Consider the following 24,600-nt stretch of genomic DNA (forward strand, 5'->3'; position numbering starts at 1 on the left):
TATGGCAGATGTAAAACACATTTGCTAAGACTTGGTGTAGAAAACTTTGAACAAACTTTTGCAAGGAACATACAAAGTATCTGATTTTTACTTTGTTATCCTACATACACTCCTGAGCAATGAAAAAGTTCATAAAGTCATTATTTCCATGCACGCGAGTGCACATGTAATGTACCGTAAATGTACAGTAAATGTACCTAGGGAAAACCAAAACCTTATTACTTTTTACACTTAAAGGTTGGTTGGAAGAAATTGCTTCTTGGCAATAAGACCGCCTTAGTATACACTACTTTTTAAGTCAATTTTTGTAAATGTGTTTTTAGTCTACAATAAAGTGTTTAAATAAGTAAACTGACCCTTCTATGATCGAAGTCTACCCTACATTTTACAAAAGCTTTATAATGTATTTATGTATTGGCGGCGCTAGTTAGCAGTAGCATCGCAATCACCAGCGAGTATTTAGAAGTTGGCTTCACAATGTAGCCCGCAACAGAACTTGCACTCAACTTGCTACTCAGTACAACTTGCTAGGCTTGTGAATGCAAATCTCGCAGTGAAACTGTAAAGTTATTCATGCGTGAAAATGTAGCGTCCACGATTATTCATACACAATTGTGCCGTTCATAATATTATTATATAAAGAACTATTTCCTAGATCAACTACCTACGTTATAAACTTTTTCATAAAAACATCTTACGGTTTTTCAATATCAAATTAATTAACACATCAACTTGCAAAAACCACCTTTATACCCACCAATTAAAGCATAAATTCAAAAAATTACCAGCCGTGTCCACTATTGTTCCAGCACAGGCGACAAAAGCGACCAAGTTTCCGTTTAAAAACGGAAGCTTTTAAACGTATCAGCTCTGCAACAGCGCAATTTCAACTCTATGGCAATACCATAAGTGTGACAATACAGGTGTACCGATAACAGAACGTAACAAAGCCTTAAGTTTCAGTTTTGTGAGTAAGCTTCTTGTTTTCACGTCAGTGTCGTCCTGAAACTGGGGGAGGGTGCACGTGTTTTCCGCTCGTTAAAAACATCGAAAATCGTTCAGAAATACTTAGTAGAAGACGAAATAGTATTAGCTACGTAATAGTTGTAATTTCAAGTGGCTCAGTAGTTTAAAGTGAAGCAATGGTGTGAAAAGTTATGGAAAAAGTTTCTTACAATGGTGAGCTAAATGTTGAGTGTTGATTAGTTTGTGCCCTCACTTGGATCAGGACCAGCTGCTCGAAAAACAAGAGAAGGGAGGAGATAAGCCCCAATTAAAAGTTTGGGTAAGTTGTTATTCTGCGGTATACACGTGAAACTTTTAGTTTTAGTCCCGTATTCATAGAACTTGCAACGGTTAGCAGGAGGCGCGAAACACACTCATTTCAAACATTTGTGTCAACCAACAACTCGAAATCTGTGTGTTTTACGATGAATTGTAAACCATTTGTAATAGTGTGTGAATTTGAATTGCATGGTGAGTATTGAAGAGTGCATTAAGTACTTAGAGATATATTTTTCTTGGTCTAGCCAATAATTATGTTGATTTTGTACGCTGTATTTTTTTGATTTTGTGATAAATTTACATTTGCTTAGCTATAAGTTAAGTGTTGGCTAGAATATATATATTTTTCAAATTGTATTTATAGGATTAATAAAACTTTTTCGATTGCTTTCTACTTGTAGCTTGAAATTTTGAAAACTATTCCAAGAGAACCTTCCAAATAACAGATTTTAAAAATTAAAATCTTTGTAGGAATATCGGATAAATCCCACAGGCAAATTGTATACAAACAGTTTTGTGGGACTCATTGTAAAACTACAACTAATATGTAAGCTTAATAAATAAATAAATAAATAAATAAAATAAATAGTATACAAATAAAATACTGGCAACACTATATCATTTATCATATCATCAGCCATTACTTGCTCTAAGGAACGCCACAGGTACTAATTCTAAACTATACCACTTCTAACAGACATCTTGCATATACGGCATATACCTGTACCGATATTATAAATATCTATAGCTATGAAACTCGAACTAGGCGCATTCCCTGAACAGAGCATTCATACAGCCTACACTACCAGCCTGAAGGGTTCCAACTATCTGCTATATGAATTCCAGGAATTCAATGAACAGGCTAGTCCAGATAGCTTCTATGTTTCAATTTAGTTCGAAGCTTGTAAGGTATGTAGGTATCTAATATCTTTTTATTAGATCGGCACGATGTAACTTGGATACCTAACGATAGGTAGATATACCACCATATACCAGATATACCGTGACCAAACATATTAACCAACAGCAAGATTATAGAGTCAATATTAAATATTCAAGAGTCTTTTTCTCGACGTTATAAAGTCCGTTTTTGCTTAAATAAACAGCAAAGAAAATATCGTCTAGAAATAACTTGAATATCGACCTGTCACCACAGCGGCGGTCGGTCATTCAAGCTAGTATCGATTTCAAGCCAGCTACGATTAAATCAAAGGAAATTACCGCCTAATCTACTCGCTATTAGATCTATTTTAGATTTTGAAATACTGAAAGCTATTTTAGTGCAAGTTAAGACACCTACACCCCGAGTTGCCTGTTTGTGCTTTTTGTTTACGTTGATATACGGATGTAAGCAACAAATTTTCTTAAAATAAAAATACTATTTCACCCAGTTAATATAAAAATAACAATATTAACTTTTAAAAACATCTTGTTTTTTGTCTACATGGACCCAGTATTCGAATATTTGACTATTTGTAAATCTGAATTACAGTTGGAAACATCAATACCTCAGTAAAAGGCAGCGCCTATCGATGCCGCCGCGTTGTGCCATATGTTAGGGCTAAAGTCACGTACACACTTCAAATTATAATTAAACATAAGAATATTTTCTTTATTATAAAAAAGAGACGACCGAATTTCGGAGTTGTTAGTGACCCTAACTACTGAGCCGAAGGTCCCGGATTCGATTCCCGGCTGGGGCAGATATATTTGTTAACACATTTATATTTGTTCTCGGGTCTTGGATGTGCCCGTTAAATAGGCCCGCCCCATATTACATTGGGAATAACATAACACTGGCGAAAAGTGGGTGCAGCAATGCACCTCTGCCTACCCCGCAAGGGAGTACATTAGTACAAGGTGTGAGTTTTTGTTTTTTTTATATAAAAAAGCATTGAAACTCCGGCGAACAAAGGTATTTTATTTCCACTTTTACCTAATAACGCGCAAAATTAAGTAATTAATTAGGAATACCACAGGGACACATTATATAATATTATATTCAAGATGACACGTGAGCGAAAAGTTAAATAATGTACCCTCATGTACCTATTAAACTTTATTATTTATTTAATTCAGATAACATGATCCATATATGTAATGTGTTAGTAATATAATAATATCTCCTTATTAACTAGTTTAGTACTTAATATTAATACATTTACACTTTCTACATAGATATTATTAATTAATTAAATTGAATTATTATTGTTAAAGTTATGAGGAGCGCTGCGGATGCGTGAAATTGACCATCCTGGCACACATGTAGTGTAAAGGCAGCCTTATTGTTCCAAATGCAGAGGCTCGTTTGGCAAACGATGCAAATATTGAAGCTCACGGTAAAAATGTAAACGAGAAATAAACAACGCTGCTTCATACGTTTATATAAAACCGAAATACCTATAAATAATCACCATCCTAAGTCAACATTTATGTTAAGCCTGCCTTACTAGGATAGCTGATTCTGTAGAAAAATCATCGTAAGTCCAATAGAAATATGAAAAATTAGTATTTTAAAATTGCAATTCATCAATGAACCCTCACTCACGGGAAATAAAAAGGTTTCACTAAGAAAAGCATCAAATCACTCATAAACGGAAAAAGATAGCTTAGTAACGCCTTCTGCAACAACGTCAGGAGTAATTTGATGCTTTTCTCAGTGGAACATTTTCATTGCCCGTGAGTGTAGTATAAAACTGGTGCGCTTTGCTTATTTATAGAGTATTAGCAGCGTAACAACATCCTGTCCTTCTATATCTTATTTTATACAAATCATACCATTTTTTCATATTTAAAACAACAATATGAATAAACGACCTGAAATCTTCCTCTGAAAGCCGTTATGATTTTGACAAGTCTGCGCCATTATTATTTAATTATAACTAAATGAGTTGGACTGTTTCATCTCACTAACACTGTGAAAGTGGCGAGATCTAAGGCTGCTCTCTCTCACTTTGGTCATTAAAGTTGTCTCTCATTTACAAGAACCTTCCACAAACTCATTTATGTTTTTCATAGCTCTAGGCATCCTAAATGCTAAAAGAGAGAGTAAAGTCTTTAGTTTATTTTTATCTTCTTGAACTTCCACATAAAACAGGTAGGTTTTTATAAAATTGTTAAATGTCGAAGGCAACATTTGGCAGCAAACTTTTATTATTTTAATTATAGTACTTTTTTTTTTTAGGTATATTATTGAAAAGATAAATTAATAATATAATTACCTATGCAGGACTTCCAAGATATATTCGAACAGTTATTAAAATTATAATTTCGTTGTACAAGCCAATTAAAATACATGATAAAATATTAATCCCTAACTCTAAAACTAACTAATATAAAATTAAACTAAAAAGAAGATGCTGGCCAGATCGCTGCCACTGTCGGGTAGGGTACCCAAGACGCTGGCCGCGTTACCTCGCTGTATGGCGATGCTTATCCTTTGAGCGAGGTACGAGCCAGCCCTAGGGTCCCTTGTGACTTCTTTGAGCCATTATAGTACTTATATGTAGATATATTTTTACTTTAAAAATAAATACGAACACCAATGTCTTCGCTCTATTTCTGCTGCTGAACTTATATAAATTCGTCGTAAATCTTCGGTCAAACCATAAATCGTAAATTTTTCCGGCCAATCAGCGACAGGCTCTCCGTGTGCTCTGTGCACTCATGTGTAGACGTAGCCGTGCCCCGTAGGTCACAGCACATCACATACATATATGACACTAGATGCCCCAAGTGTACGTATTACGCGTGTCAAATGGTTGAACAAAATGTTCAACTTTTGGCTGGTACATTTAGTTCCATCCAGCTGTCATTAGTTTCCAGTGTCAAAAATATTAATTCCTATACAAATTACACGCGCGGTTTTCATAGAAATGAGTGCATTTGTGGCCTCTAGTGTGTTATAGGTACTTATGTCTGTGCAGCACACATATAAGCGGTAAACGGATCTTTTTTTCTTCTGTCAACCAGGTGTTCGCGAGCCCGCGTACTACTGGTTGAAAAATTTAAAAAGGCGATCCGTTTACGTTACGCTTAATAATTGTGCTGTGACCTAGGCGGTTCTCACGTCTACGTCTCCGTCTACTTTAATATTAACTATATTTAAAAACTTAAAATTTGTACGTCCATTATAGGACAGAACATAGCGCACTTAATATAAGCCCACCAACCTGTAAAACCTATGTTTCACAAATAAATGACTATATTTCTATTTCTCACTCTGCTACTCATCACGCTGAGTGTTGCGTGAATTATGGCAGTAAGTTGTTCAGTTTAAAAAGTACAATGTATGATAAGTATTCATCCTATATCAATAGATAGAGGTATCGTAGCACATTAATGACGAAAATAAGACTTTTATTTATTATGTAAACCTATACATCTGAGGCACAAGGGTTAACCAAAAATTTTGGTGCCTTGAAATTCCATTATCCAGATTTCAATTTCTTTTAATAAATTCTGCATATTGTATACCACCTATCTATAATAATATATTTATGAAAATACGGACAAGACACTTTTATTTTATGAAGGTACTCAATATTTACGAGTTGTAACCGCTATTAAATGACCCCGTCCATACATGCTGCGAAAATATAGACCTTAACCCAGTCTTGTGGTCGCACCCTTAGACATTTCCCCACCACGGTATGAAAATATTTCTCTATGTAAAATACTTACAAGATTTTTAGATTCAGAATATTATTTCGTATATGTCATACACACCATGTCATGCATTATACATCCATTAGATTATGCAGTTGCAAAACCAAGTATCGTTACTTAAGAGTTTAACTGTGGTGTGTCCCATTTTTCAGCCGTTTTGTGTGATTGGTAATTAAAAAACAAGTACCTAACATGAGTGCCATGGCTGATCATTTCTTGACTCCGAAATAAAATTGTAAACAATATTGTCACATGAACTGGTAAGGGTAATAATTCTGAAACAACTAACTTCCACAATATTTTTTTGGTATGTATTATAAAAGGTGGACTTTGCATAACCTAATTGTGTTACATTACAACTAGATGCGCTATCGGCTATCCGCTACCTATGTAAGTTTTCTTTTGTAAATTAACTCTAAAGTTTCTCAATATAAGTACTTACATAATAATGATTTAAACCGTGATACTTCTGCAAAGTATAGCTTTCCTTAAATTAACTCTCTGATAAAAAAGCGCTCATGCCTGAAATACAGGTCTTTGGCCTAGTTCAGGCACAGAGGCATAATGTAATTAGTAATAAGCTTCTTTTTGAATAAACATATTATATATTATGAGATGGGATGAAGTATACTGAAGGTGGTTAAGGTTATCACTATGAATACGAGTGTTGAGGATACACTTGATGTACAGTCACGTTCAAAGGAACCGCATATTGACCCGAATCAGTCAGGGTGAAAATGTGAAGTCAGCTTATCTAATATTTATCTATAGAGGTAAATTGGCTAAGATATTATAGTAAATATTATTTTGTAATACATCCTTAGCCAATTCTATAGGTATCTGGTGAATAACACATTTTCTATCAATCTATAATTTACTTATGGAACCTTTGGTTGGAATGACTATGTCGTTTCCGTGTTAGTCTGAAACAAACAAAATGCTAAATGTAATATATTTTTAAGACACATATTAATATAATCCCTTGTCCTAACATTAAATATATAATATATACCTGCAATAATATATACCTACATAAATAAATTGAACAAAAAAGGCATAAATAAATAAAAACATGCAGACGAATCTAGAACCACCTTCTTTTTTCGACGGTGGTTAAAAACAGTAAAAAATGCCGATGCAAGAGACGACAAAGGCAAACACTGCATAAAATATAAGCCGCATTTCTTACCGCAAAGCACTATAACAGTTTGCTCAACTAAATATTAATGTATTCAAAAGTGAAGAACAAACAAATAGCAAGGACCAAGTGTTGCGGGAATTTTCCGATTGCAATAAGTTTCCGGGAACTAATTGCCAAGTTTCCCAAACTTTCCCCGCGGACCACCAACCAACTCCGTTACCAAACAAAGATGTTTGCTCTTTATAATAAGCATTATTTATATTTCGAAGCACTATTGTTTACTTCGAGTTTAATGTTATAAGAGATAAAGTTATAAGGTAAGGCGTTTTTAAATAATAGAATATTTTTATAGTAGATATGCTTGCACCAAAGGTTCCATAAGTAAATTATATATGTGGGTAAACCTCTTTAGCGTACGTTGAACAAAAAAAAACGTATACTGCAATTCCTATGACCGGAGATAGAGATAGAACAGAGGCTTACATAAATAATGTTACTTTTTCAGCAGCTTAAAATAGTATCTAGTGACATTTTCAACCCAATTTTCCAACATTCAGAGCCAAAAGAAAACCAGTTTCCGGCTCATGCATAAACTGATTAAATGAAAAAGCTCTTCAAATAATATTTTTATGAGAGTGAAATTGGGCTGCGGTGGCTCTGACAATAACGTGCCGCCACTCGGTCAAATTAGCTGGTTATAGCGTCGTGACCTGGTTATACCGAATGTAAATGAAGTTAGTGTGCACTGCCTAAAATATTCATGTAGGTAGGTATTTTGAACTTGCCTTGTCTTAACCGTATTCCGAACTAGCAATTACGAAACTATACTCGTATAAGTAATTAATAATGTCTCTATAGGTATATTCCCAACGGCTAAACCTAGAAAAGGAAATTTTTATAACTTGCTTATTTCAATTTAATTGCTACCTACTTTGTTTTAGTTTAAAAACAACAAAAATTCAATTTACATTTTTTAACAAGAAACGTACCCTATCGTCAAAAAATACATATAGCAGACCACACAGTCGAAACTGCACATAAATATCAAAGACAAAGGTAAATTTAAGTGTCCGTCCGCCAGTCACTCAAATTAGTATAGAGCTAGCGGCGCGGCTGCGACCCCGTTTCAGGGGGTCACTCTAACGATGAACGAATGAACAAAAATTTACAGGCACGCTTAATACAACTAGATAGAGCTGTAGTCCGCTCACGCCCTAAATTGACGAACTAACGAATAAAAATTTACATGCAATCGGGACGCTTACACTCAGTTGCAGAAAGGATCTTTAAGTTAATGTCAGCATTAAATATATTGTTGCCTTGCTTTGACAGTATACGGACAGAAAGAGACAGACATAGATTTAATGTCGACATTAGCTTAAAGTCCCTTTCTGCAACTCGGCATTAATATAACGAGATAAAGCCGTGGTTCGCGTGGTGCTCTGAAGCTTCGGAAAAACCAAACTCCAGCACTAACCACGACTCTATCACGAATCACGATATATTAAGCGTGCCGATTGCAAGACAATTCTCGTTCGTTCGTTCGTTGATTTAGAGAGTGACCCCCCAGGGAACTAAGTTAGACCGGAGTGTCTGACCTTTAGCACTTCGTTACCATATCTACCTAAATGAAACCTAGCTCTGTTAAGCTTTTACTTAAACTGAAAATACCTTCGGTTTTTTATTTCGAAAACATGGATTAGCTTACAAAGGTTACTTTACTACCGTAACCGCGAAGGTCCTAGGTTCGTTTTCATGAGAATCAGCTTAAAGAAAGATGTTATGATTCATCGCATTTTAGATGTCTATAATGATATTATATAAATGAAAAAAAACAGTAACCACAAGTCAGTTATCACTTTAAAGGGCTGATTTTTCAATAGTCAGATTAATGTTATTTGAGGAATAAAACTGTTGCTGTCACTGTCCGATACAAATATTCTGACGCGACAGCATCAGAATTATTCCCCAAATCACTTTTATCTGACCGTTGAAAAATCAGCCCTAAATGGAGTACATAACATGGATCGAAACGCCTTTTTTCTAGGCCAATCATTTTGAAAAATCCAACCTTGTACTGTAAAATCTGTCTGTACATACAAAACATATAATAACTTGTACTGCCATTAGTGAATAAGATAATGAATACCTACGAATATTCAATACAAAGCGGAATTCTCGTTCCAAATGGTCGCACTCAATAATGTAAAACGCCGCAGATACCCACTTTAAAATTAATTGCATTCATTCCAGTCAACAAAAATGTTTTTTTAATAAATTACTTCTCAATTAAGTTGATTTGCAATATGGGTCATTCAAATAATTTCTGTGAGATAATTGGCTTGCATTCCATATTGTTGTTTTAATTCGTCATCAAATATATTTAAGTACATCAATTCGGATTGAAATTATTTCCTGTCATCAGCAAAATGTTACCTCAAGCTAAAGGTAATGGGTTGTATACAATCAAAGAGTTATTGTGGTTTCTTTCAAATGAAAACTCACCTTTCATAATATCCATGCATAATTTTAGTAAAATGATTGTTTCTAGTAAATACATCTATCAAAAAGATGATTATCCTCTCTGATAGAACCAACTTTCATTTAAATTTAAAATCAACGTAACAAAGTCAAACTTTAAATTCAAGAGCAGACGGCAGGACCGAGGGACCAACAAAAGGAAGAGGTCGAGGAATTGATAGCTTCTGTTCATTACTGTAAGAGTTATTTTACGAACCCAAGAGTCGTTACATCAGGAATTATTTTCAACAGTCCATGATTGCAAATAAGGATTTGTCTGTAAGTTTTAATCGAATCAGAGGAGTTAAATTCGTCAATATTTTAGCTTCATCGAGTTTTGGATAGAGAAAAGAACAAAACAAAATCAGTTTAGACATCAATTATTGTCCACTACTGTAACTGGACACAGGTCTCTCTCTAAGAGAAACACTCTGTCCTCACCGTTTCGTACTGTCACGATCGGCTTGTTTAGTCTAATATCGTCGGTTCAGTGGGCCGGAGGGCGTCCCACGGCATGTTCGCAGCCTCCATTCGATAACATAAAAAACAATCAATGTTCTTTTGTTACTCTTGGTGATTACTATTTCTCCCATAAAGTTTCAGTATTCAAGCGTTTTAGAAACCGGAGATTAAATTGTTACGAAGGCTCATGATAGCGACCTATTATATATACAGGATGATCTGTATTCATGGGCATGGGAAGATTCAAAATAATTGGGTGCCTTGTTCGATTATTTTAGATAGCATCGCTACATTTACCCTTTTCAGAGTAACTTTCCCGAGGGACGACGGATAATGGATAACATATTGGAAACAAAGTACTTCATATTTTAACTATTACTGTACTTATTTCATTATTATTTATTTGAACACGAAAACAAGATATAATTACCGATCTTATTCTAATGCAAAGGTACAAGGGTGGAAGAAGATGATCGGTATTACATATTACATATTAGGTACTTACTTACACTTACTTCCACTGCAAAGTACCAAAGTACTTGTATACTAAAATAATACTGTTATATTTTTATTTAGTTTTCTACTGTGTTGGATGAAATAATAATATCCGTTTGTATGTGCGCATTCAATTTAAAACATAACAAGCCATAAACCGAGGGGGTTAATACTCTATCCCAATTCCCAACCCGCGGTATACGGTAAAGATTTCAATTATAGGAAGTAACTTTTAATGCCAAATTCGATGAAATACAATGAAATAAACACATATGATCCATATTAGTTAGGTGTATGTTTTAGATGCATGCCGATAAACTTAAATACTCAAGAAAAAAAATAAGTACAACAATGAAATCCTCTTTTTAGTCGTAAAAACAAAAACTCTGAAACAAAAAACAAACATAAGGCTCTTTTTAAACTTAAATAGAGTTTAGTAAAAGTAAATTAAATAAACGTTTTAACGGCTACGGGTGACCGCGTCGCGACTATGTTTGCAGGACAATTTAATTAAAACCCGAAATGCCGTGTAAAATATTTAACGTTTTTATGTAAATTTCTTTAAATTTTATTAAGGCGAAGGTCTCCTCTCTTCTTTTTTTTCTCTTTTGTAACATTTTTCTTTACTTGCGTGTATTTTAATAGTGACGTAGCCGTTGTCATGTCAATGACCCGACTCTGAACTGAACTATGGAACGAACCATGAATTTGACATAAAATTCCACCCTGTTTACTTGTCAATTCATCCAAGTAATTCAATCATCATTTAAATGACATAAATCATAGACATATACAAATTATTTATAGAAACATGACCAGGTAGGAGGTATCAGTTAATATTCTCACAATAGTTCAGCTGCTTCAAAGCTATCAATCAATTATAAGCTTCGCCGTATTAATCAAACCTTGTCAATGCTGTGATGAATGATAACTTGGAAAGTTAGTTAAAGTTAAAGTCAGTGTATGTACCTACCTATTTCTAAAGTATTAAGGCCCGATTTCACCAACGAAGAAAAACTCTTATCCTAAGTCTATTTACCTACTCGATAATAAGCACCATGTCATGTTGATATCTTTAAGAAAAAGAATTTGTGATGTGAAGAAACTTTATACTTATTTGAAAAGGAGCGCTGAGGAACGAATATTGGAAAATATAATGTCACCGAACATGCCACGCCATCGCCCACACGCCACTGACGTTACTTATTGATATTGCACCCTGTATATCAGCGGCATTGTACGTCTGACGTCTGAGTAGGTACACTCAGTTCCATGAACATGTTGACATGAACAAAGTATAAATGGCAGGTGAAACTTATTCATTGCTCGTCAGTATACTAAACTCGTTTTTCGCGAAGTTTGTTTGTGACACAATCCTATCCTACTAATATGATAAATGCGAAAGTTTATGAGTATGTGTGTATGTATGTGTGTATGTTTGTTACTTCTTCACATGAAAACGGCTGAACAAATTTTGACGATATTTGGTATGGAGTTAGCTGACACTGAGTGAGCTGAGTATTGAATAAATATGGATATATGCATATATTTATGGAGCTGAATGCATGTACCTTAGAAAACGGATTCAGAAACTCCTTGTATATTTTGAGTTTGCTATAGATGTTTTTGAACTTAATAATTCAATACATCTATTCATCATCTGCCTGTATTCTGCCTGTCCTAACCTACGGCGCACAGACTTGGTCTCTGACCGAACATCAGAAGTCCAAACTCAAGGTTTGCCAAAGAGCGATGGAGCGTACTATTCTTGGTGTACGAAGAATTGACCGAATCCGGAATACCACGCTACGCTCCTCGACTCGTATCACTGATGTGGGCGCACAGACTGCGAAGCTGAAGTGGGCCTGGGCAGGCCACGTCTGTCGCATGCACCCGGACCGGTGGGCCAGAATTGTCACCGAGTGAGTGCCCAGTGATGGACGTCGGCGTCGCGGAAGACCCAGACGGAGATGGCGGGACGACCTCGACAGGTTTTTGCCTCAATGGCCGAAAGAAGCACGGGATCGGGAACGGTGGTCATTTTATAAGGAGGCCTTTGCCCAGCAGTGGGACACGATACAGGCTACATAAAAAAAAAAAAAAAAACATCTATTACACACTATTCAAAACAGAAAACAAGAATTGAAGCTCATTCGTTTAGGCTATTCAAAACCCTATTTACTATCTACCCAACAGTAATGATCTCTCTGAAGTGTCGTAATTTCCTCTTCTGAAGGGCTCTTTTCGTGCCGTCAGCCTCCAGATATGTAGAGATTGGGGAGATTACCACCCCGTTATACGAGTTGAGAAGGCTCTCACCAGACTATAGTGTCTGTTTCACCAATATGGCATTTTCCATGGTATGAATATGAAAATTCTATTTACCTAATCCGTATTTTTAGAATGAAAAATCACACGCTTTTTTCTTCTACAATAATTGAAGTATTTTTATAAGTTCACCTATTGTGCATGTATAATTATATATCCTATATTTGTGCAAACAATAAAAAAAGTATTTTTGCTTCAATCGATACTTATCGCTTTGTTACTTAATACAAAAATTAAAAGCACTTTTTTAATTACGGAGGAAGTTATATTATTAGAATTATTATCTGTGGCGGAGCGTAGTCTTAACTTATTTCTCACTTGACTGCATCTATTAGCAGCGGTTAAGATAACTTTCTAAACTAAAAGTATACGTTAAAAGTTTGGAAATAACATAAAACTTGGTCGGAGAAAAGAGTTATTATGGGCAGGTTTAGAGAGTTATAAATATGTTTGCAAGGAAACTTTTCTTTGTTTTTCTTCATGGATGAAAACAATGTTGGTATGTTGGACTTATTTATTATACAGGGTGTTGTAAAAAGGGTATACTAGGCAGAAACCTATGTGTGCAGCATGTTATATCATGTTATGCATACCCTTTTTGCAACACCTGTAGAAACTATAAAACCATTGTGGTGATGCAGAAGTAGTATTGCTATCTTAATGGTAAAATATTTTATTTGAAAAGTTATTACAGAGTAAATAACTACAATAACATAACCTAATTTAATAATCTCTCCCAATCTAAATTGGGTATACAATACATGTCACTCTGTAATTTATTTCTGAATTCTTCTAAAAAATCTATTATAGCTGAAATATTTCGAAATCTAATAATGTAAATTCTGACCCTTATTCATTGGGAACATTACAAAGACTACTTCGAAATCTATTTTACATCTCTTCAGTAGAGTAGGACTCGATCAAAGCCTACACATTCAAATATTTACATAATTCTACTAGGTGTACTTTGAAATACTGAACCCTAAAAAAAAGTTTTACAGTATAGTGAGTTCAATAGTCCGATAAAAGATATCCGCGGAACTATTTTGATGTGTTAGGGCTGATTTTTCCATTGTCAGATAAGGGTTACCTGGGGAATAATTCTGATGCTGTCGTGTCTGACTGTTTGTATTAGACAGTGACAGCTACAATTTTATTCCTCAGATAGCGTTTATCTGACCATTGAAAAATCATCCCTTACAAAATGACAGCAAGAAATTAATTCCTCTGATAAAACTTCGATCTAACTATTGAAATTAACCCTTAGTTGTTCATCCCCTGTACAATAAAGTTCTACCGCAGAATACTAAACAACCAATTCACTAAATTGTTCAGCCCCAATTTGCAGTAATCCGCTTTACAACACATTACTCCAAAATACCTCGTAAATGTGTCTTATCGGAGATATATTCCATCGCCAAAACAGCTGCAACGTCCTATCCCAAGGCTCTTTTAGTAATAAAATTGTAGGGTAAGTTTATTTGGAATTAGTTTTTTTTAATCACGATCATGTCAAGTTATTTATTTATTTCTAGGAAAACAGACAGTATATTTAGTACATACCTATCAGATGAGTTCATAACATATCACATAAGCCAGAGTCAATGTATCTCATATCTATCTAATATGAACACGCGGTCTCTGAAACTTTAGTAACAATTGATGATAGTAATTGAACTTGGATTGTATAATAAGTAGAACAAACATTGTTCAGAATGACTCCTTAAGATTCACCTATTTGGACTAGTTATGTTTTATTCTTTTTTTTAAACCGTGTATAAAGTTACATAATAGAGATCCTTATAATCCTGTATGGAGAATAGTTCGGAGAGTCTGGGTCAAGGGGTGACCCCCTTGACTATAGTTTACGAAAAACGAACGGTCAAGAGATATCATTGTCACCCGGTCGGCATATTTAATGCAACGTAATAAAGTCGTCTTTAGGTGCTGCTAAACTTCGTATTTGCTAAGCTTTAGCTCCAATTTCACAATAGTCGGTTAAAGGTTGATCAATTATACGTCATCTCCATATAAAATTCATGGCAGCTGTGTCAAAAGACAACCATTCATACCTGGTTATGCTCTAACCGACAATGGAGAAATTAGCACTTAGAGCGCTGCGCTACCCACGACTCTACCGCGTTGTATTAAGAGTACCGATTGCATGACTTCTGTAGTTAATTCGTTTTTCGTAGGCCATAGTGAACCCCTAGGTACGCTTGACCTGCGATGGTGCCCCTGGGAACATCAGTATGCGGCTGCCAACTTGGAGACCTGTTGAAGTGGAAAACGGAATGGACCTTTGTAAAATTTATTTTACAACCCCCAACTGAGACTGACGAGGGTTTTATAAAATTTAGGCGGGTGTGTAGGTATGTTGTACGATGTGTTCACAACTTAATCGTAAACATCCTAATCCTAAGTAATATCCTAAATCGTAAATAATATTATAAATGCGAAAGTAACTGTGTCTGTCTGTTACTCTTTCACCCCAAAACTACTGAACGAATTTGAATGAAATTTGGTATACATATGGTCTAGACCCTGAGAAAGAACATAAGCGAAGCTCGCGGGAACAGCTAGTAATATTATAAATGCGAAAGTAACTGTCTCTGTCTGTCTGTCTGTCTGTTATTCTTTCTCGACAAAACTACTGAACGGATTTGAATGAAATTTGGTACAAATATGGTCTAGACCTTGCGAAAAAACATAGGCTACTTTTTATCCCGGAATTCCCACGGGAAAACTTTCAAAAACAAAGCAAAGCTCGCGGGTACAGCTAGTAACTAATATACTAGACCATTTTAATGAAAAAGTATTTGTGAAGTTGTGAAAATCTTAACTTTATTTATCATTATCTGCATACTAAACGTACCATGTAATCGAAAAATATTATAATTACGGTTAACGTTTCTTTTACTTCCCTTAACCCTTATTTTTTTCACTTGCAATCATGAGCTAACCGGTTGAGTAATAGTGGGAAAGAAAGGATAGGTCGGTAATAAGAACAAATGGACTAGAAATACCGGTTTTGCTGGAAAATTGACTCATTCCGTTAGTAGAGTTGGGGATTTTAAACGAACATCTGGTGTTAGGTTAAGACTAATACGATCATGATTATTCTAATAATTTTATTTAGTGTTAAGATAATTAAGTATAAAACCGTTTTTGGTCGTTGATTAAAGCAGTTTAGGCTTTTTTATGATACACAATACACGACATTGTCCAATGTTTGTCACAAACAAAACATGTTACTTATGAATAACTTTACCGATACTAGATCAGATGATTCCGGACTCGTCGTAAGGAATACCTTCTTGAAATGCTGGTTATTTAAAGAATTCAAGAGGATCTACTGTTGATCTTGAAAACAAACCTAAAAACTTAAAACCTTTATTTACCAAGAAGGAAAACTTTGTGTAGACATGGCTTAAGGTTTACGGGCGGCCCATTAACAGTTTAACAATTCAGGACAACAATAGGCCCGCACGTGGGCAACTCCTGGAGGTTTACTCTACCATGACGGCCGAATGGTGTAGTGGTTAGTAACCCTGACTGCTATGCCGAAGGTCCCGGGTTCGATTCCCGGCTGGGGCAGATATTTGTTTAAACACAGAGTACTCGGGTCTTGGGTGTTGATATTTATATTTAATATGTATCTATCTATGTATTTATGTAGATATATCAGCTGTTCGATACCCATAACACAGGCTCTGCTTAGCTTGGGGTTGGATGGCCGTGTGTGAGATGTCCCCCCACATATTTATTATTATAATTATTATTATTATGACAAAGAATGCACGAATATGCAGCAGCGGTAAAAAAACTTTATTCACAAAACTTCTGTAAGATAGAGTGACCTCTCTGCAATGCGATGGGTCACAGGGAATGGTACCATTGTTGGTATTTTTTACTACAATTTGTATATTTTCGACGTTTCATCCTCCAAAAAAACGGCATGAAAATTGGACTTTCTTAAATAAGACAAAGCTATGCTCGTACTGGTTTTGAGGCATAATTTTTCTTCACACATGACTGTGACCATCGTTTTTCAAGTAGCTTGTAATTATTCTATAGTAGAGATATTGCATTTTCGTTTGGCTTTCAACCTATGATCGAAGTTCAACCTAGATTCAGGATACACAATCACGACATAGACACGTAACAAGAAGGTATAGGTGCATATTTATTTTGTACTAGCTGCTCCTTAAAAAGTATTCCCGTGGAAATTCCGGGATAAAAAGTAGCCTATGTTCTTTCTCAAGGTCTAGACCATATTTCATTCAAATCCTTTCAGTACTTTTTTCATGAAAGAGTAACAGACAGCCAGACAGACAGACAGACACAGTTACTTTCGCATTTATAATACTTACTTACTTACTTATAGTCCTGTTACTCCCCTGTGGAGCTTAGGGCTACAGACATTCTTCGCCACGCTTCCCTATCTTGAGCCGCCTCCTTCACTTGGGCCCACGATAGACCTGCCCTCTTCATTTCCGCCTCCACGGACCTTCTCCAGCTCTGTACGGGTCTACCTGGTCTCCTTCTTCCACCAGGCTGCCACTCGAAAGCAACTTGAGCATGGTTACAGTCGTGTCTTCTCATTGTATGGCCGATCCATCTCCAGCGCCTCATTGCGATTTCTTTCGCATTTATAATATTAGTTAGGATTTGTTTTTTCATTTGTTCCGATATATTATGTTAGCCCTAGAAATTAACCCTAGGATGGATTCAAGGAAATGTATGTCCGCGAATTTTAAATCGAATTATTAGGGTAGAGTAAATTCTCGGATATACGTTTCCCAGAATCCATCAAAAGGGTGGATTTTGCCACAATAATATATCGGAATAACCATTTGTTTTACATATTGTACGTATTTAACCTAATGAAAAGATATGCTGCAATGCGGAACAATAACACTTTAACAGACTTACACTTGACCAAGTTCTTAAAAGTCGGTCAAACAAACCACACGAGAGAAGCCCTTATCAGCGTGATTCCAAATGTTTGCAAGATGCTCCAATTCGAAAGTTAATGGACAGAAAAGTTAACAGTTTGCGGAGAAGTCGACTCAATTGTTGGAAATGGTGTTTGACTTCACGCCTCCGCCCGGCTCGCTCTCAAATAAAGCGGCACTCGAAAAGCTGAATTGTTCTTTTTTTATTTGAATAATTTTGATTAAGTACACACTTTTATGCCTTTTATCGCGTTCTCAAATAGAAGTCCAATCGTCATGCCGGCGAATTTAAATGTTCTCGTGTGGACTTGTGGAAACCTCTCGATGAAAAGTACTGTGTCGGGCACCACTGGTTAAAGGACAAACTCGAACATAGATTTAGAAAGTGGTCAACTGATACAGATTTTAGGTTTGAAATCAGTAAATCAAGCCGAATATTTAGGTAAAACTAACCAGGGTATTTACCATCTTCAATTTAATGAACTACCTACATACGCAGGATAGTTGACAATCATGACAAAATAGATATTCAGAATTACTTTTCAGAGAACATTATGATTTACAATGTTAGTATGCAAGATAAATCTTAAAAATCAATTTCCTTACTATTAAATAATCGACAAGATAAGTTCGATACACAATTAGACATACTCTTAACCGCTTGTCTAAGCTTGACCGCTTGAATAAATCTATGGTCGTCAGACGTAATATCGCGACTTCGGGAAGCAAAAGGTGTGCTACAATCATCGTAAGGGTTCATGAGTACGTACGTGACTATTCTACAAACACATTTGCGTGTTAAGAGCGCATTAGCTGTGTCTGAGAGCAGCAAGCCAGCGGGTAAACTGTTGTTTTCATTCAAAATGGTTAACGTTTCTTCTCAACAATTATTTGCTTTAATTGTAACTGTTTCTTGGATGAGGGCAGAAGACAGGGTACGTTCTATAGATAAGTAATGTATAAACTAAGCCTTACCGTAATGATAAAGAGATAAGTTAAACCGTATATCTCTGAAAGGTTTTCTTATTTCTGATACATGACTATTATCCTCCAAGGAAACATGTGTATCCGAGTGTTTTTACACAGTTTGCTAGTTTTGCGTCACTCTACACAATTTGCCGTATTACACGCGCCTTCCGCCGTTTACCGTCTAACATTCTGTCTACTGGGAACGCAGTAATACTAACATACAATTAAATAGTCCGTACAGCCAACCCCTGAGTGAAACAAGTAACAAATGTTGTACGTAACAATTTGGCAGGTCTCTCTATGTCGGCAAAATTGGACATAACCTACAAAGGGCCCACATCACAATGGGAACAACAACGCTATGAGAACATAAAGGCCTGTATTAGGCATTCGTACTGTACATAGAGTCTGTGCACTCTATATTGCTAGAGAAAACCAAATGATAACTTGGAAAAAATTACCTTGATGATTAGGTCTGGGGACCTAATGATAGAAATAATGTCAATTTATTTATTTATAAACACTTTATTGTACATTATAAAGTTACAATTAATAAAAGGTGAAGAACATTAAAGAAAACTAACAATGTACAAAGGCGGGCTTATTGCCAAAAAGCAATTTCTTCCAGCCAACCCTTGTTACGTTGGGAGAAGAGGACATTAACGCTTTCAATCAATTAATAGCACAATAAAATATTAACAAATTAGCCCATCAGTATTTCTTAATCTTACTTAAACCTACCTACAAAATATGCATAACTATAGTACAATAGTATATATATATATATATATATATATATATATATATATATATATATATATATATATATATATATATATATATATATATATATATATGTATATATAATTTTATACGTGTCCCTACATATAATAATACATATATACATATATAAATACTACTTACATAAATATTATAAAAACCTACACAAATAAATCAGATAACTGTGAAAACATAATACTTAACTATTTCTGCCAACCAAGGGTATTAAAATAGTGTTCTTTCAAATTTTCTTAAAGGTTGCTAACGATGGTGACTGTCACACGCTCTCTGGAAGTGAATTCCATAGACACACGGCCTTCATAGCGAAGGAATCGCTGTATGAGGCCGTGTTATGTTGAGGTACACTTAACAACTTGTTATCTATAGATGTAGTCAATGTAGTGTAAAATCCTGTAAAATATAAACCTCTTAGTACTCGTTTATAAGTACAAATTTTACAACAGACTTATCGTTAGCTTTATACTTTTCCACTGCCCACTCCATCTCAGTCTCTGGACCTTTTTCTTTACTCGTAAGTGTATAAGATGAGAGATACCCATATCAACGCATGACACATCGAAGTACCTACAATAGAACTCAATTAATTAACTATTTCAATTAATTACTGTGAAAATACTACATGTCATTGCTAAATTAGCGTCAATTTTTATGATGGGCTGTACCTACATAACTTTTAAAGCTATTAGACCAAGGAACATAATTACTTCTCTGTATAATCTAATCACTCGATCTAAAAATTATGTGTATAAAGCTTTAGTTATTGTTTTGTAACCCTGAATACAGCATGAGTGAAACTATGTAGTCACTCCGAAGTTCGTAAATTGTACTGGTTGAAGGGTAGTAAGAGCCAATCAGGAGTTCCCTTACACTACGCTTGGTCTACGCTGATTGGTCTAGTCAAGACGGTTACCACACTGAAGTTTGGATTAGGTCGAGTAGGTACTTACAATGTAAACAGAGTCAGTTAGCCAAGTCAACGAAAATCTATCAATTTTAGGGCCACTTTTACCAAACGCTAAATGCATTTAAAATTGTATTTAAATCAATTTTTAAATACATTTTGTACTAACTGACAGACGTTTGACAGGCGACTAAATACATTTAGCGTTTGGTGAAATGGACAACATTTCATTTTCTTTACCCTATATTTTTATTACTTATTCGGAAAGTTTATACAAAATTAGTGGACCCGTATTTTTTTATTTTGTATATACATAAATTTTTGCATGTTATTTTTAACTTTAAAGTTAATTATTTTAAAACCGGAAGTTACGTCACATAATAGGCTCAATTTTTATTTTTGTCTATTGCCTGAGTCTCGAAAAAAAAACATAATTGACACTGACAAGCGACATTTAAACTTTGTTTACATGCCAACCAACAAATGGGTCATTTTTAAATGACCTTGATATTTCTGATGATGGAAAGTAGGTACTTATCATGTAAAAAAATAAGCAGAAGCATTTTTTCAGCTGTGTAGGTGGTGGCATGCTCTGGGAAATATTATATAGAGGTCATCTCTTAATAATAAATAAAAAAAATAGTCAGAAAGTGTCAGAACAGAATTAATGAAAATGACCCAAATAAACAACAACATCACGATAAAACGTCAACGTCAATCTAAAATGAAAGTGACAGTTACTTTGTTTTTAAATCTATAGGCTTTGATCATCAAAATGCATCGCACCTGATGCATGACGTCATCAGCACTTTTTTACTATTTTATGATTTTCTCGAAAATGATACATCCAAAAAATACAAAAACATTTTTTTTGTGGCCTTTAGAGCTAAATCTCGAAATGGTTTTCGATTTATAGCAGCTTTAGTTTTTTGAAATGTTGTCCATTCCACCTTAGAGTAGAGAATTTAATTTAGAGTTTCATTGGACGTGCACGAAAGCAGCCTGTCATATTTTGAAATAAAAGTAAAGTCTCTAAGTTTTTTAGTAACATATGGCATATTACATGGGATATATTTCATATTTATAAAACTTCCCCTAAAAATTCCTTCCCTTAAAATTTGTACATTCCCTCCATGTCCACCCTGTATGGCTTTATGAAAACAAAAATAACAAACATAGCAACAATCTCACCTCTAAAGGAATATAGTTGACACATGCTTTAATATCGTAACTAAGTTTAATTTATTTCTAAAGGTTATTGCAACGAAATTTAAGGTATGATTTTCTATAAGGGGCACAATATACTGAAGGCAATAGTGCCCGCCCATTCCGTGTTTGTGTTTAACCTGAAACTAAAGGCTATGGAGGCTGGAACTAGTTATACATATGTATACATACATACATGGCTGATTAATTAATCTGTTTACTTTATAACAAGCAGGATATTGTTCAGTCCCAGCTACAAACTCATTTAATGCATTAAACGTTACTAGGGCGTGCAAAACCGGTTAACCGGTTAACCGCAAAACCGGTTAACCGGACAATATATCACGGTTTTTCATAACCGGTTTTGAGAGTTCAAAACCGAAAACCGGGTTTTCACCGATTTTGATCGTATTTTTATATACTTTTTTACATACATTAGAAGTTGAACCCATAAACTCTAAAAATAAAAGAATTTGTGTATCGGTTGGCACACTGATGGACACTAGATTAATGGTGAAACTCATAAAAAAGCACTAAAATATTGTATGGAAATTGAGTGACGATTTTCTGGTGCACATGCCGGCACTCTGCCTAGGCGCAGTAAAGCAAACACGACGTCAGTGACCGATGTGTGCTTGTGAGTTCACATTTTTTGCTGTATGAAAACTTATTGCTGTGTGAAAAAAAGGTACTCTGGGTGCACATAATTATAACGTTGAAATCTGGCCCAATAAAGCACAACAAGGTGGTCTTCATACAAACTCTAGGTAAAACAGGACTGCATTGACCGTTGTTGAAAATATAATTAGGCCAAGTGCGGGGACTGCATTCGACGTTATGGACTTTTTTCATGAAGTGTTGAGGACGTCAAATCAAATGCAGTCGTGTCCATCAATGAGTTAGGCTTTCTTTCGTTGCGTTGATATGAACCAATCTGTAATACATCAAAAAAACATTCATCATCTTACTGCTACTATAGAGTGGTCGTAAGAATCAGACGATAAATGTTTTTTTTTTCAAAATCTGCCTGTATGTTTAAAATATACAATTATTGATGATAACAGAACGATATAAAAACACCATTAAGGTGCCACACACTTTTTTTAGATGTGATAACAGTAAGTACTATGATAATTCTTATTTAACTTTTTTTCCTGTTCACTAAATTATTAATTTGTCATATGGTTGATTAAAAATAGGTAAGTATATCATAAAAAATGTTTTATTCGTATGTTTTGTGGATATCTCTATCTAAGAATATGGGTTCCTTGTTTAATTAGTACTGTATGACAAAAAATATTTAAGTAATATCAAAACCGGTGAAAAACCGGTTACCCGGTTTTGAGGCTGAAAACCGAAAATTCAAAACCGGTTTTGAAAACCTTCCGGTTTTGCACGCCCTAAACGTTACTGTTAATCGTTACTTTTTAACCCTCGACGGCAAAAAAGGGTTGTTATATAATAATATTTTTAACGCATCGAAAAGATTAACTCAATAATATCTCAAAATCTCTTATTCCAAATGGTAATATCGCTCAGGTACGTACATTTTGAAAAAAAACTTTAATTTACTGCGCCATAATTTAGCTACTATAAAACCTTATGAGACACGAGCGTGTAATAAAGGTTTAATTTAGATAAGCTCCTTGTCAGCAATATTTCATAAAACTCAAATTATACCTATTATAAAATATCCTTCATACCTGAGCTCCATACATAACAGGAGTTACATAATAATTCATATCAATGCATGGGAGTACATGAGTACAAGGCGTGAGTGCGTGTTTTTTTTTCATATCAATGTTCGGTTGTGTATCAAAGCTGATCTCTATAAGAATACAAGATGTGAGAATATTACTCGTAGTTATAATATTTATAAATAGTATTATTTTGTTGTGGCGGATGCAGGTCTGTGAATATAGCAGCAGAAACTAGCAGCAATTTTTGTATGGCCGAATATGTTTTAAAAAAGGCAATTGTAGCAGAATTCTGTTAGCACTACATGCTAGAGAATATATCAATGAACTTATAGACATATATCACATTTACCAACGTGCTCCGGGAGATTAATTACGTCACAATTACTTTACGGCGTGGCGTGCGCCTTATAAAGTGCAGCTAGCAGCAGTTACCAGTTTTGCTAAACTGCTAGCTGCGTGTCCTAAGGCGCGGGTGTGTGACGATGACGTCATGTCATCAAAAATTGCTGCTGGCTGGCAGCGATTTTAATAACGCCGAAGTAATTGTAATGTAATTAATCTCCGGGAGCACGCTGTTAAATGTTTTGTATGCCCATAAGTTCATTGCAGTGTCCTCTATCATGTAGTGCTAAGCGTATCGTGTAGAATTGGTATTTTTCTTAATAATTATGAAAAAATAGTCGCCCATATAGGAAAATTTTATGTTAATCAAGTTAAAACTTGATAAGAACTAAATCTACCACTCACCGAGTGTATGTAATGGATAGACGATGGTATATAGATCGTAGCAATAAGTACTTTACATGCGTACATGGTCAAGGGACTTCAAAATAATGAATTAAATTGTAAGTAACTGAAAAATAGTCAGGCTAGGAAAGAATGTGAAGGAGTTTTTCACTGAATCAATTATCAGTACCGTGGTCTAGTTGGTTAAGAGATCTATACGTTTGTCCTTGAAAGTCGTTGGTTCGCGACACACCGCGGATCTTTCTTTTGTTTTATGTTATTAGTGTGAAGCGTTTTTCTTTTTGTATTTTATTTATTTTGATAGTGTAAAGCGTTTTTCTTCTTTTATTTTATTTTGATAGTGTGCAGTGTTTTGGGATTTAACGTTTAATGTTTTTGATGGATGTTCGACATGTTAAACTGCTCAACATTAAATTTAAT

At 35.0% G+C, this 24,600-nt stretch overlaps 1 protein-coding gene across 2 annotated transcripts in view; it reads left to right on the forward strand.

The window, feature by feature from the left end:
• The first annotated feature begins 982 nt into the window (after positions 1 to 982).
• Positions 983 to 24,600, forward strand: part of LOC105390930 — a 75,185-nt gene continuing 51,567 nt past the window's right edge. For both annotated transcript variants that reach the window (XM_038106526.2, XM_038106527.2), the window contains exon 1: positions 983 to 1,285. The gene's annotated coding sequence lies outside the window, so the exon portion shown is untranslated. The remainder of the gene's footprint in view (positions 1,286 to 24,600) is intronic.

Source organism: Plutella xylostella, chromosome 7 (genome assembly GCF_932276165.1).
Source record: "Plutella xylostella chromosome 7, ilPluXylo3.1, whole genome shotgun sequence".
In the NCBI taxonomy this organism is placed as follows: Eukaryota; Metazoa; Arthropoda; class Insecta; order Lepidoptera; family Plutellidae; genus Plutella; species Plutella xylostella.